Source organism: Budorcas taxicolor, chromosome 24 (assembly GCF_023091745.1).
Source record: "Budorcas taxicolor isolate Tak-1 chromosome 24, Takin1.1, whole genome shotgun sequence".
NCBI classification, from domain to species: domain Eukaryota; kingdom Metazoa; phylum Chordata; class Mammalia; order Artiodactyla; family Bovidae; genus Budorcas; species Budorcas taxicolor.
In genome coordinates this window covers 9,756,645-9,770,527 of record NC_068933.1, presented here as the reverse complement: position 1 = coordinate 9,770,527, position 13,883 = coordinate 9,756,645, and the positions used below count along the sequence as shown (strand labels likewise).

Here is a 13,883-nt window from a genome sequence, read left to right as displayed (position 1 = left end):
GGAATTTCTGCCCAGAAGCTGTTAAGAATCTGTTTTTCAATTTATATTTGTCATCATGACAATTATAGTGTAAACCGTTTCTTTTCTGGACTGTAGGACTCAAGGGCTAGACATGTCAGAAATCAATATGTAACAGTTATTGTCATCAATAATCCCTGTGGAGAAACACCTTTAAGACCCACACTGGTTTGGCTCCTTCTTTGCCACAGGGTCCCCTGTGTGCCTCTAAATTTTCCTTCTAGGATGTTATTATTGCTTTGTTTTCCTCACAGTATTACTCACAAATCGTTATTCTTCTAACCTGAAGCTATTCTCCTCTATACAGTTTACATCAGTAGAGTGGTTTTTATAATCATTTTTAGAACAATTTGTGTTATTAATTTCATTATGAGACATGAAGATACTCAATTAACAATCAACTCTTGATTAGTACCTTTTAAAGCAAATGTGGAAAATATTTCAAAATTTCATTTGTTCTGTATGACAAAGCCAGTTAGTATTCGGCACTAATTTTCACAAGGTCTAGATAGGTTCAAACATCCAAAAACTTATTTGATCTTTTCCCTTTATTTGAAAGTTAAAATAAGACTATATTTAGAAAAGCTGAAATGATTGCATGCTAATTTGAACAGGTAGGTTTTACAAGTAATGACTTGTAAATTCCCTTTTTGATATCCTCTGAAGTTGACTTCCATTATATGTACCCTGTTCTTTCTCCAGGCCTGGAAAAAAGTGTAGAACTGATTTTTCACAAAGTGATATTTCTTCCTTCCTTGTGTTTGGAGACCCTCATTATCTCTCAGACAGTCCCTCTGAAACAAACTTGCATCCTCCCCCAGCCAGCTCCAGCGGGTTCACCGTTACAGGTTGTGGGACTAGAACAGGAGGTGGAATGTGTGACTGCTTCTTCTCTGGATTTACAGTATGTTATTTATTTATTTACTTTTGGCTGTGCTTGATCTTCATTACTGCATGGGCATTTCTCTAGTTGCAGAGAGTAGGGGCTGCTCTCTAGTTGCAGGGCGTGGGCCACTCACTGTGGTGGCTACTCTTTTGCAAAGCACAGGCTCCAGGGTGCACAGGCTTCAGGAGTTGTGCCGCTTGGCCTCAGTAGCGGCAGTTCCCGTCCTCTAGAGCACAGGCTCAGGGATTGCGGCCCAGGAGCTCAGTTTCTCCGCAGCAGGTGTGATCTTCCTGGATCAGGAATTGAACCTGTATCTCCTGCATTGGCAGGCAGATTCTTTACCACTGAGCCACCAGGGAAACCCTAAAATATATTCTTAATACTTAGATATAAGCTTCCTGGTGGCTCGATGGCAAAGAATCTGCCTACAAGGCAGTAGACCCAGTTTTGATCACTGGGTTGGGAAGATCCACTGGAGAAGGAAATGGTAACCCACTCCAGTATTCTTGTCTGGAGAATCCCATGGACAGAGGAGCCCTGGAGGGCTACAGTCCACAGGGTCTCAAAGAGTCGGAGGTGACTAACAATTAAAATGTAAGGTAGTCTTTATTACTATTCACAAGGGTATATATGTATATGCACATTAAAATCATTCTAAGTAAGAGTTAATATTCAGTAAAAAATAATTTAATTGAATTGCTACCATGATTTACATTTGTCACTGATGGAACCCACATGGCTTTTTCATTAACAATCTGAAATAGCACAGTATAATATCTGATGATAGCTACAGGGATTTCAATCATAAGCCTTGGAAGAAACTAATTCCATTCCAATCCAGTTTATGTCAACTCCGGCAAATATAACAGAAGCCTATAGTAATCACAACTGATTTGCTAAATTGCAAAAATAAAATCTCTACAAATATAATGTGTACAGAACATGATTTCACATCTTTATCTTCACATTAAATGTACCTATGAAACCTTGAAGCATGTTGAGCTATATTTGAGTTGGAGTATTTACTGTTGTTTTCCTCTTGATAAATAATGCATATTTTAATTAATGCCTCAATATTCTTCATTTTTAAGAACCTAAACACTTTTACAACTCTTTCTCAGCTGTCCCCAACTCAACAGACTAGATGTGTTTCTCACCTACATAATTATAACAACATACACAAGCTCACACACACATGTACACTCATGATTCAAAATATTGAAGTGTGAAGTATGGTATATATTTATATTTTCTGGATTCCCCATATTTATTTCTTCCTATTAATTCAGTGTTAAAGCTTAATCATAATTTCATTTTAAATATTTGTTGATGCATCAGTGCTCATCTAAGATTGTTAAAAGTATATTTATTTACTCCCTACTTTAAGGAAAAAGCTCAAGTCATTTACTCAAATAAATTAAAGCATGCCAAATGCATGCCTCCTAACTTCTCTCTTAAAACAGTGAACCACTAAATGTATATATCGCGTTCTTCAAATGCGCCATTAAAATATATATATAAATGTACAAGATTGCATAAAGAGTGTCAGCTAATAATAGCTAAGATTAATTCATTGTTAAGTACTCTGCTAATTACTTACATGGTTTTCTAGTATAGAAATTCACAGTTCAATGACAGCAACAATGAATAAATTGAAGATCAACAAGGCTAGATATTGACCCAAATTCATATGGCAAATATATTCAGAATAAAGTCAAGTCTCTAAGACTCCAGGATCAAATCAAAGACTTCTTGATTCTAAATTTTGTGTTGTTTACTACACCCTGGTGCCTTTCTGAAGATGTAAGCAAAGCCTATAGATTATTTTTTAGAAAACTTATTTTCTAGGAACTTATTTTTTAGAAAACTTATTTTTTAGAAAAACTCATTTTGTTGACAAAATTTAAAAAATTGCTACTGTGATCCCTATATGATTCTGTGTGAGTAAAGTCTTGATTGTAGGTTAAAATAAATAAATAAAAGGCAGTATTGCTACTTCATTTACAATGCTTAACATTCAAGCAGGAGAACAGTACAGAAGAAACATAGTTGAAAAATGAGTGTTTGTGCTGTGTGTGTGGTTTTTAACATTAATGTATAATATATTGAAATAAAAATTCTAACTCCCTAGTTAAATAAGACAACCTGATGGAGCAGGAAAATACAGAAATTCCACCAGAGCACTTGTGTTATATAGAAATCTGTTAAGTGTCAGATTTAAATAAGGTGTGTTGTTTAGTTGCTAAGTTGCATTTGACTCTTTTTGCAGCCTCTAGGCTCCTCTGCCCATGGAATTCTCCAGGCAAGAATCCTGGAGTGGGTTGCCATTTCCTTTTCTAGGGGATCTTCCATACCCAGGGACTGAACCCGTATCTCCTGGATTGGTAGGCAGATTCTTTACCACTGAACCATCTGGAAAACCCCAAATAAGTTTAGTCCCATCCAAATGATATTGAGATTTTGTTCTAAGGAGGAAGTAGCTGGCTTTGCAATTTTAAAGGCTGTCAACCACCTTATATTCACACCAAATGCTGGTAATGGATAAAGTCAAAAGAATACAAACTTTGCAATGCCCTTGTAAAAGAAACTAGAAAAGCATAATAATATCAGCCTGGTTTCTTAAGAAAAATATGCAAATAGAAGTAGTTTCTATTAAATAATAGTAGAAAGCCAAAAGAAAAGGGTGACATAGAGGCAAATATTAAATTAGACATGAAAGGAAATTTAAATTGAACTAGAAAAATTGCATTTGTTTAGAGGTCATACAGAACTAATATTGGATGGAGAAAAATAAATTTTTCTCTATCTTTTTACAAAGAACCAGTATTGGATATTCAGAATATGAAGGAAACACATAGATAAATGAGAGGAAAATAAAGATAACGGAGATGGAATAAAGGACAGAAAAGAGAGAGAGAAGAAATAGAGAATAAAAATTCAGTTAACCAAAACTGTTCACCAAATTTTATACAGAATTATTGAAAAATATCATAATTATTCCAACATTAAAAAAAAACAGAAGACAGTAGCCTACAATCATTCCATTATTACTACTAAAATAATTTGCATTCCTATTATGCTTTTGGGGTGGAAAAGAATTGAAAGTATAGCTACTTCTTTGGTCTTTTTCTGTGGGGGGTTTTACAAATGAAACAGGTTTTACCAATGGAACAAACATTAGTCTTTAAAAAATTAATCAAAAGAATTTCCCAGTGGACCAGTGGTTAAGGCTCTGCCTTCCAATGCAGGAGATGCATGTTTGATCTCTGATGGGGGAATTAAGACACCACATGCCGGGTGGTATGGCCAAAAGAAAAAAATAAATACCCAGAACTCAAGAAGGAATTTCACAGTAATAAAGGAGTAAAGTATAATACTTCATATAATTATGATTTAAAAATAAAATATGGAAGGCAAACTATCATTTTGGGAAACTTAGTAATATTAAATTTTTTAACATTAATTCCATAAAACTGGATTATATTTAAAAGAATATGATGGGGAAAGCAAAGATTGTTGATGAACAACCTTTCTTCCTTCAAATAAAGAATAAAAATAATTAAACTTGCTTCTTCCTTGGCTCTGTTAGACTTTTAAGAATTTTATTGAACTAAAACTAGAATGAATAGCATACAAGAACAAAAAACAGCTATGATAGAGAAAAATACATATAGCTTTAAAGAAACAGACAATAAAAGATAACAGTGAAGTAAAAATCAGTTATAATAGTTGACTTTAAATGGGCTAACTTCTAGGGTTATGAGAGATGGATTCTAAAACTATGTAACTGACAGTGAGAAACAGAACAACAAGAAACAGTAAATAAAATTAGATTTGAAGCGTTAAAATAGCCAATAAATAAAATAATAAATGAGGAAAGCAAATACAGATATGTTTTTAGATTAAATTGAATTCAGCTTGAAAGGATTTAATAGAGGAAAAGATTATATTCATAGAGGCAAACATTTCACAAAAATCATAAATTTTCTTTATATAAGTACATGTCCAACTCTTTGCAACCCCATGGACTATAGCCCTCCAGGGTCCTTTGTCCACGGAATTTTCCAGGCAATAATACTGGTGTGAGCCGTCATTTCCTCCTCCAGGGATCTTCCTGATGCAGAGATCAAAACTGTATCTCCTGAGTCTCCTGAATTTGCAGGCAGATTCTTTACCACTGCCCTGTGAAGTGACTTTAGCGACCCCTGGGCTGTAGCCCACCAGGCTCCTCAGTCCATGGGATTTTCCAGGCAAGGGTACTGGAGTGGGTTGCCGTTTCCTACTCCATATAAATATATAGGTGTGTATAATTTGTAATATCTCTTAGATATTCAAAGAAAGTTTTAAGAAATAAATTCCACTAGGAAATTTTTGTATGTAATGTTGTATTTTATAGCCTATAATTATCCATGTATATATATATTATAAAAAGCTTAAAGTGGATGAATAAAAATCAAACTGCTGTGAAAATTAATAAGACATTAAAATCATCAATCATCTTCCAAAATTCACAGGACAGTAAAGAATAATACAAAATAAAAGCTTTATTTCCTTTCAGTTCAGTTCAGTCGCTCACACATGTCTAACTCTTTGATGGAGTCTTTGACATCTTTGTCTAACTTCCTGTCCATCACCAACTCCCGGGGTTTACTCAAACTCATGTCCATTGAGTCTGTGATGCCATCCAACCATCTCATCCCCTGTCATCCCCTTCTCCTCCTGCCTTCAATCTTTCCCAACATCACAGTCTTTTCAAATGAGTCAGTTCTTCCTAACAGGTGGCCAAAGTATTGGAGTTTCAGCTTTAGCATCAGTCCTTCCAAGGAATATTCAGGACTGATTTCCTTTAAGATGGATGGGTTGGATCTCCTTAGTGTCCAAGGGACTCAAGAGTCTTCTCCAACACCACAGTTCAAAAGCATCAATTCTTCAGTGCTCAGCTTTCTCCATAGTCCAACTCTCACATCCATACATGACCACAGGAAAAGCCATAGCCTTGACTAGACGGACCTTTGTTGGCAAAGTAATGTCTCTGCTTTTTAATACGCTGTCTAGGTTGGTGATCACTTTCCTTTCAAGGAGTAAGTGTCTTTTAATTTCATGGCTGCGATCACCATCTGCAGATTTCGGAGCTCCCTGCCGCCCCGCCTCCCCCGCTCCCCCTGCTCAAATAAAGTCTGCCACTGTTTCCTCATCTATTTGTCATGAAGTGATGGGACCAAATTCCATGATCTTAGTTTTCTAAACATTGAGTTTTAAGCCAACTTTTTCACTCTCCTCTCTCACTTTCTTCAAGAGGCTCTTCAGTTCTTATTTCCTTTACCATCCTTTAAACCAAATATAACCACTACATATAAGTATATGCAACTCACTATATTGATATTAACATTCTATCATTTATTTATATACGTGTGAATTTATTTACTTTAACCTTTTTAAAAGATAGATTTCATACAACAGGGTATTGCCTTCAACTGCTGTTCTTCCAGTCTATTAACTAATTTTTATAAGTGATTATTTTAAATAGAATCAATTTAGATGATTAAATATCAACTGATGTCAGTGTTTATTAATTATCAATAAAAATCAACGAGACAATGATTTTTTAAATTTAGTTAGGTGCTCTAAATCATCCATCCTTCCCAGAAGAATCATTCTCAGTCCTCTCTCTTTAGTTATATTTATTCTCATTAAGTAGCATAACTTCCTTTCACCAGTTCATGAAGGGGCCTATAAATCTCCTCTTGGATACAAGGTTCATACTCTGCAGTAATGATCGCTGTGTATCCTTGATTGCAAAGAAGACCTGGCTTTGTTCTGTATTCATTTGTTTTACACTAATTATGTTTTTTTTTCTTCCAATCTCATCATTTCCAGAGGGAAGAAAAAGTTCAGTTTGGGAAATGTTATGGCGTGTGTCATTATGTCTGTCTAAAGATTATTCTCAAACAAGCAAACAAACTAACAAGAAGACTTAGCACTCAACAGGGCTTTGAAATTGTCCTTGACAGCACAGCAGCCAGTGATACAAATTGAGTTTCACCCCATGGAACTGAAAAGTAGCTACTCTAAAAAAGCTGAATTTCAGCTTAAAAGATAGGGGTTCTCATGGCAGTTACAATAGGGGACCCTCTTAGCACTTTGCTCTTCTATCAGGAGGCTTTAAGAGTCTTCATTCATCTGGATTCTGTTTCAAACACTTTAAGAAGTCACATAATTATATGCAGCTAAAGACACATCTGAGATTTATTGAGAGTACAAGAGGAGATGATAGTTCTCGAGGAAACATTAGGTTCTCCTAAGAAATCTTTGTAATTAGAGATGGATCCGATAATACGATGATTTTTTAATTTCACTGACAAGGTATATTACTCTAGCTTCTATGCTCTGTCACAGACTTGGTTAGTTTATTTCTCTAGTGCTGAATTTGAAAATCTATCCTGTTAGGAAGTATTTTCTCTCTGGAAGAATAGCTCTTAAATCAACATCTGGATAAATGTATGATAGGAAAAATACAAGATAAAAAAGGAAAAAATGTTAAGGGGGAAAATTACCCTAAGACAATAGTGGGAGCTATCGGGGGAGGGATTTTAATGAATACCTTGCACAGGTAAAATGTTGAAATAGATTTCTGGTCTCTTAGCCTTTTTTGACAGAAAATAAACAGGTAGAATATAGAGAACCAATTAATTTATTTTTACTTTCCCCCTAATAACACAGGCCTGCTTGGGAAATAGAACATGATGATTGGGAAAGCAAGTTAAAATTCTTGTTACCTTTAAATAAATTCTCAGTATATACATGCCAGATTCTGGATTAGCAATCTAAAAGCAAATTAGCCCGATAGTTTCCATTATAGGTAAATTCCAACAAAACAAAAACAGGACATGTCTGAAACAGAGGGACTCATATTTTCTGGGTCCATGGTACCCTATTAATGTTTTAGTAATTTTTTCAAAACATCTCTAAGCCAAAATAAATGCTTACTAATTCTCATCACTGAGTAGTTCAGTACAATCATTTAGAAGTAGTAGTTTGTGGGTGTCCAAAGATGTAATTGTTTCCCCCACAAGTTAAAAATTTCCCATAGGTTTTCCTTGAATATTGTGCAGCACACCAGGATGCTGGCATGGCAATCATTAAAGTAATTTTGTTTATGAGTATTTAAAATTTGCTTGAAATTAAATTGTGTTTTAAATTTTGTGATATTAACTTTATAATATAAAGTTATGATATTAACTTTATAATTATATTAGTAAAGTAGTTCTTAAAAGTTAATTTTTCTTCTTCACTCTGAGCAGCAGGGCAAAAAGATGGAGGTAATTTTTACTTCACTTCTTTCAGGTATGACCATTCATCTAATGTACATTACATAGTAATTCATACATCTCCAAATAATAATATTCCTATCCCATAGAGTATGATTTACATAAACATTTTTCCTGAATGCGTAGAGTTCAAATGGACTTTCCTCAATTTGAATTTTATCAAAGAAAGGCCTCACTGAAAGATCTGTAAAATTAAACAAAAGTTTTACTTTTAATGCTGAGGAACACTTAGATGTTTATGACACAGGCAATGGAAAATAAACTGCATAAAGCAGTTGGAATTGCTAAGCACTTACTCGTACAACAAACACTTTACCTTTAACACAATCTCGACACCAGTATTTTATTCATTCTAAAACTTTAGAAGTAGCTGAGATCTATCCCAATGTTAGTGTCACAAACTGCGGCCTGTGGAGATTGATTATATAATATCTAAAGTCATCAATGCCAAAATAGTACTAATGTGTGTGTCTTTACCTATAAATACCTGCCTGTATTTAACACTACATTCAAATGCAAAAATGCTAGAGAGGATTTTGGATAAATACAGATATGTCCACATACTGCCAAGAATATTATTGACAGTTTTTGAGCTTTCATGGTTTGAAAAAAGAAATGAGTGAATGTTGGTAGAGATTTTGAGATAAATTAGACAACTAGACAAATATATGCATAAATAAATAAATTGTGATAAAACATATTATACTTTTCATAGTAAAATATATGAAGAAATGTATCAGTTCAGTTCAGTTCAGTCACTCAGTCGTGTCCGACTCTTTGCGACCCCATGAATCGCAGCACGCCAGGCCTCCCTGTCCATCACCATCTCCTGGAGTTCACTCAGACTCAGTCCATCGAGTTGGTGATGCCATCCAGCCATCTCATCCTCTGTCGTCCTCTTTTCCTCCTGCCCCCAATCCCTCCCAGCATCAGAGTCTTTTCCAGTGGGTTAACTCTTCGCATGAGGTGCTCAAAGTACTGGAGTTTCAGCTTTAGCATCATTCCTTCCAAAGAACACCCAGGGCTGATCTCCTTCAGAATGGACTGGTTGGATGTCCTTGCAGTCCAAGTGACTCTCAAGAGTCTTCTCCAACACCACAGTTCAAAAGCATCAATAAGAAATATATAGGTAATTATATATTAGAATGATTTGTCAGACCCTAACCCAGCTTTTCACTAGCTGTATGATTTTGACTAACTTACTTGCCTCAATATATCTTTCGGTGTAAAGTGATGCTGCTGCTGCTGCTAAGTCGCTTCAGCCATATCCAACACTGTGCGACCCCCATAGAGGCAGCCCACCAGGCTTCCCTGTCCCTGGGATTCTCTAGGCAAGAACACTGGAGTGGGTTGCCATTTCCTTCTCCAATGCATGAAAGTGAAAAGTGAAGTCGTTCAGTCGTGTCCAACTCTAGTGACCCCATGGACTGCAGCCTACCAGGCTCCTCCGTCCATAGGATTTTCCAGGCAAAAGTACTGGAGTAGGGTGCCATTGCCTTCTCTAAAAGTGAGGCTACAATATACTTAATTCTTAAGATTACTTTGAAGATTAAATAAGTAAATACACGGAAATAATATAAATTAGTACATGAAAACAAGTAATACAAAAACTTCAGTAGCATGATTATTTTCATTGTTTGTTAAAATGATTATAAAATATAAATTATCATGTACAAAACCAAAAATGCATAAGACAATAAGTGTATTTAACCCTAATTCAGCAACACATGAACCGTGAAATTCCAGATGTTCAAGATGGTTTTAGAAAAGGCAGAGGAACCAGAGATCAAATTGCCAACATCCGCTGGATCATGGAAAAACCAAGAGAGTTCCAGAAAACATCTATTTCTGCTTTATTGACTATGCCAAAGCCTTTGACTGTGTGGATCACAATAAATTGTGGAAACTTCTGAGAGAGATGGCAATACCAGACCACCTGACCTGCCTCTTGAGAAACCTATATGCAGGTCAGGAAGCAATAGTTAGAACTGGACATGGAACAACAGACTGGTTCCAAATAGGAAAAGGAGTACGTCAAGGCTGTATATTGTCACCCTGCTTATTTAACTTCTATGCAGAGTACATCATGAGAAATGTTGGGCTGGAAGAAGTACAAGCTGGAATTAAAATTGCTGGGAGAAATATCAATAACCTCAGATATACAAATGACACCACCCTTATGGCAGAAAGTGAAGAGGAACTAAAAAGCCTCTTGATGAAAGTGAAAGAGGAGACTGGAAAAGTTGGCTTAAAGCTCAACATTCAGAAAACGAAGATCATGGCATCTGGTCCCAACACTTCATGGGGAATAGATGGGGAAACAGTGGAAACAGTGTCAGACTTTATTTTTTTGAGCTCCAAAATCACTGCAGATGGTGACTGCAGCCATGAAATTAAAAGATGCTTACTCCTTGGAAGAAAAGTTATGACCAACCTAGGTAGCATATTCAAAAGCAGAGACATTACTTTGACAACAAACGTCCATCTAGTGAAGGCAATGGTTTTTCCAGTGGTCATGTATGAATGTGAGAGTTGGACTGTGAAGAAATCTGAGGGCCGAAGAATTGATGCTTTTGAACTGTGATGTTGGAGAAGACTCTTGAGAGTCCCTTGGACTGCAAGGAGATCCAACCAGTCCATTCTGAAGGAGCTCAGCCCTGGGATTTCTTTGGAGGGAATGATGCTGAAGCTGATACTCCAGTACTTTGAGCACCTCATGCGAAGAGTTGACCCATTGGAAAAGACTCTGATGCTGGGAGGGATTGGAAGCGGGAGGAGAAGGGGACGACCGAGCATGAGATGGCTGGATGGCATCACTGACTCTATGAACGTGAGTTTGAGTGAACCCTGGGAGTTGATGATGGGAGGCCTGGTGTGCTGCGATTCATGGGGTCACAAAGAGTCAGACACAACTGAGCAACTGAACTGAACTGAACCCTAATTCTAGAAAATAAAATAAATAATAGATTTATTCATTTATATTTAGTGTTAGAAGAACTGTACAAAAAAGATCTTCATGACCCAGATAATCACGATGGTGTGATCAATCATCTAGAGCCAGACATCCTGGAATGTGAAGGCAAGTGGGCCTTAGAAAGCATCACTACGAACAAAGCTAGTGGAGGTTATGGCATTCCAGTTGAGCTCTTTCAAATCCTGAATGATGATACTGTGAAAGTGCTGCACTCAATATGCCAGCAAATTTGGAAAACTCAGCAGTGGCCACAGGACTGGAAAAGGTCAGTTTTCATTTCAATTCCAAAGAAAAGCAATGCCAAAGAATGCTCAAACTACCACACAATTGTACTCGTCTCACATGCTAGTAAAGTAATGCTCAAAATTCTTCAAGCCAGGCTTCAGCAATATGTGAACTGTGAACTTCCTGATGTTCATGCTGGTTTTAGAAAAGGCAGAGGAACCAGAGATCATATTGCCAACATCCGCTGGATCATGGAAAAAGCAAGAGAGTTCCAGAAAAACATCTATTTCTGCTTTATTGACTATGCCAAAGCCTTCGACTGTGTGGATCACAATAAACTGTGGAAACTTCTGAGAGAGATGGGAATACCAGACCACCTGACCTGCCTCTTGAGATATGTGTATGCAGGTCAGGAAGCAACAGTTAGGACTGGACATGGAACAACAGACTGGTTCCAAATAGGAAAAGGAGTATGTCAAGGCTGTATATTGTCACCCTGCTTATTTAACTTCTATGCAGAGTACATCATGAGAAACGCTGGACTGGAAGAAACACAAGCTGGAATCAAAATTGCCGGGAAAAATATCAATAACCTCAGATATGCAGATGACACCACCCTTATGGCAGAAAGTGAAGGGGAACTCAAAAGCCTCTTGATGAAAGTGAAAGAGGAGACTGGAAAAGTTGGCTTAAAGCTCAACATTCAGAAAACGAAGATCATGGCATCTGGTCTCATCACTTCATGGGGAATAGATGGGGAAACAGTGGAAACAGTGTCAGACTTTATTTTTTTGAGCTCCAAAATCATTGCAGATGGTGACTGCAGCCATGAAATTAAAAGATGCTTACTCCTTGGAAGAAAAGTTATGACCAACCTAGATAGCATATTCAAAAGCAGAGACATTACTTGCCGACTAAGGTCCATCTAGTCAAGGCTATGGTTTTTCCAGTAGTCATGTATGGATGTGAGATTTGGACTGTGAAAAAGGCTGAGCGCCAAAGAATTGATGCTTTTGAACTGTGGTGTTGGAGAAGACTCTTGAGAGTCCCTTGGACTGCAAGGAGATCCAACCAGTCCATTCTGAAGGAGCTCAGCCCTGGGATTTCTTTGGAGGGAATGATGCTGAAGCTGAAACTCCAGTACTTTGGCCACCTCATGAAAAGAGTTGACTCACTGGAAAAGACTCTGATGCTGGGAGGGATTGGGGGCAGGAGGAGAAGGGGACGACAGAGGATGAGATGGCTGGATGGCATCACGGATTCGATGGATGTGAGTCTGGGTGAAGTCCGGGAGTTGGTGATGGACAGGGAGGCCTGGCGTGCTGCGATTCATGGGGTCACAAGGAGTTGGACACAACTGAGCGACTGAACTGAACTTAACTGAACAAGTGTTGATAACGTCAAATTCAGTAGATACTTTGATGATCTTCTATTGGCTCCATCGATTCTTTAGAAAGTTTTCTTAAAATCTCAAACTGTAATTGTGAATTTGTCTTTTCTCTCTTGAGATTTTAGCAGATTTTGCTTCCTGTATTCTGATGCTCTGTTATTAGCTGCATACACATTTGGCACAGCCGTGTCCTTTGATGAATTCAGCAGTTTATATTCCTTGTCTTAAAATCCATGTGTCTGTATAGGGCATAATGCTTTTACTAATATTCTTAAAGTAAAATAGCTGCATTGTTTGTTTGTTTGTTTGGGGAGACTCTTTTTGTGTGTGTTTTAAAAAAAGCATAGCATTATATTAATATCTTAATCATTTTTACATTACAATTCAGTAATGTTAAATATATTCACATGGTTGTCAACAGACAGATCTATTGAACTTCAATATGATTCTTTAATAAATAATTATACTCTTCTTTTTTTTAAGTGAAAATTTCCCAGCAGATAACATATATAGTCCTCTTATAATATTTCATATTAGGACACATAAATATCTTTCAAAATCAAGTTGTAGAACTTAGCTCATGTGTCTGTAATTTTTCTCTTTTTCTAGATATGGCTTTCATTCAATCTATTTCAGGCAGATAGAGAGATGTAGTCAGTGCAGACACTAAACCGACATGTGCTGAAGTGGTGGAAGCCAAAGCCAAGGACAGAGAAGAGCAGCTCTGCTTTAGCAACATCATAAGTAAAAAGGATTGGCTAAGAGCTCTTTAGAAATGTAGCAAATAGACATCAGTAGTCAAGTTAACTCAGTTATTTCTGTCTATGAAGGAGACATTCTTAGGGGGTACCATCTGTCTCCTAGTTGGTGCTGCAAAGGCAAAAGTAATTTAGAATCAGGTGACCTGCTAGCAAATAACTTTACCACTATCTCTGTGATCCTCAATGATTTACTAAATCATAATTTCCTTCAGTTCCTTTAATGGGAAGGAAAAACACAAATAGTTCCTCTTAAGAGATTTGTAGTTATGAAGTATAAGCAAACTATACTATTTTACACCTT

At 36.7% G+C, this 13,883-nt stretch overlaps 1 non-coding gene across 1 annotated transcript; it reads right to left on the bottom strand.

Annotated features, from left to right (window-relative positions):
* Window positions 1-794: 794 nt before the first annotated feature.
* LOC128068427 (small nucleolar RNA SNORD22) lies at window positions 795-917 on the bottom strand. The gene has a single exon (XR_008201489.1). It is a non-coding gene; the product is annotated as a small nucleolar RNA SNORD22 (small nucleolar RNA).
* Between the last annotated feature and the right edge of the window lie 12,966 nt (window positions 918-13,883).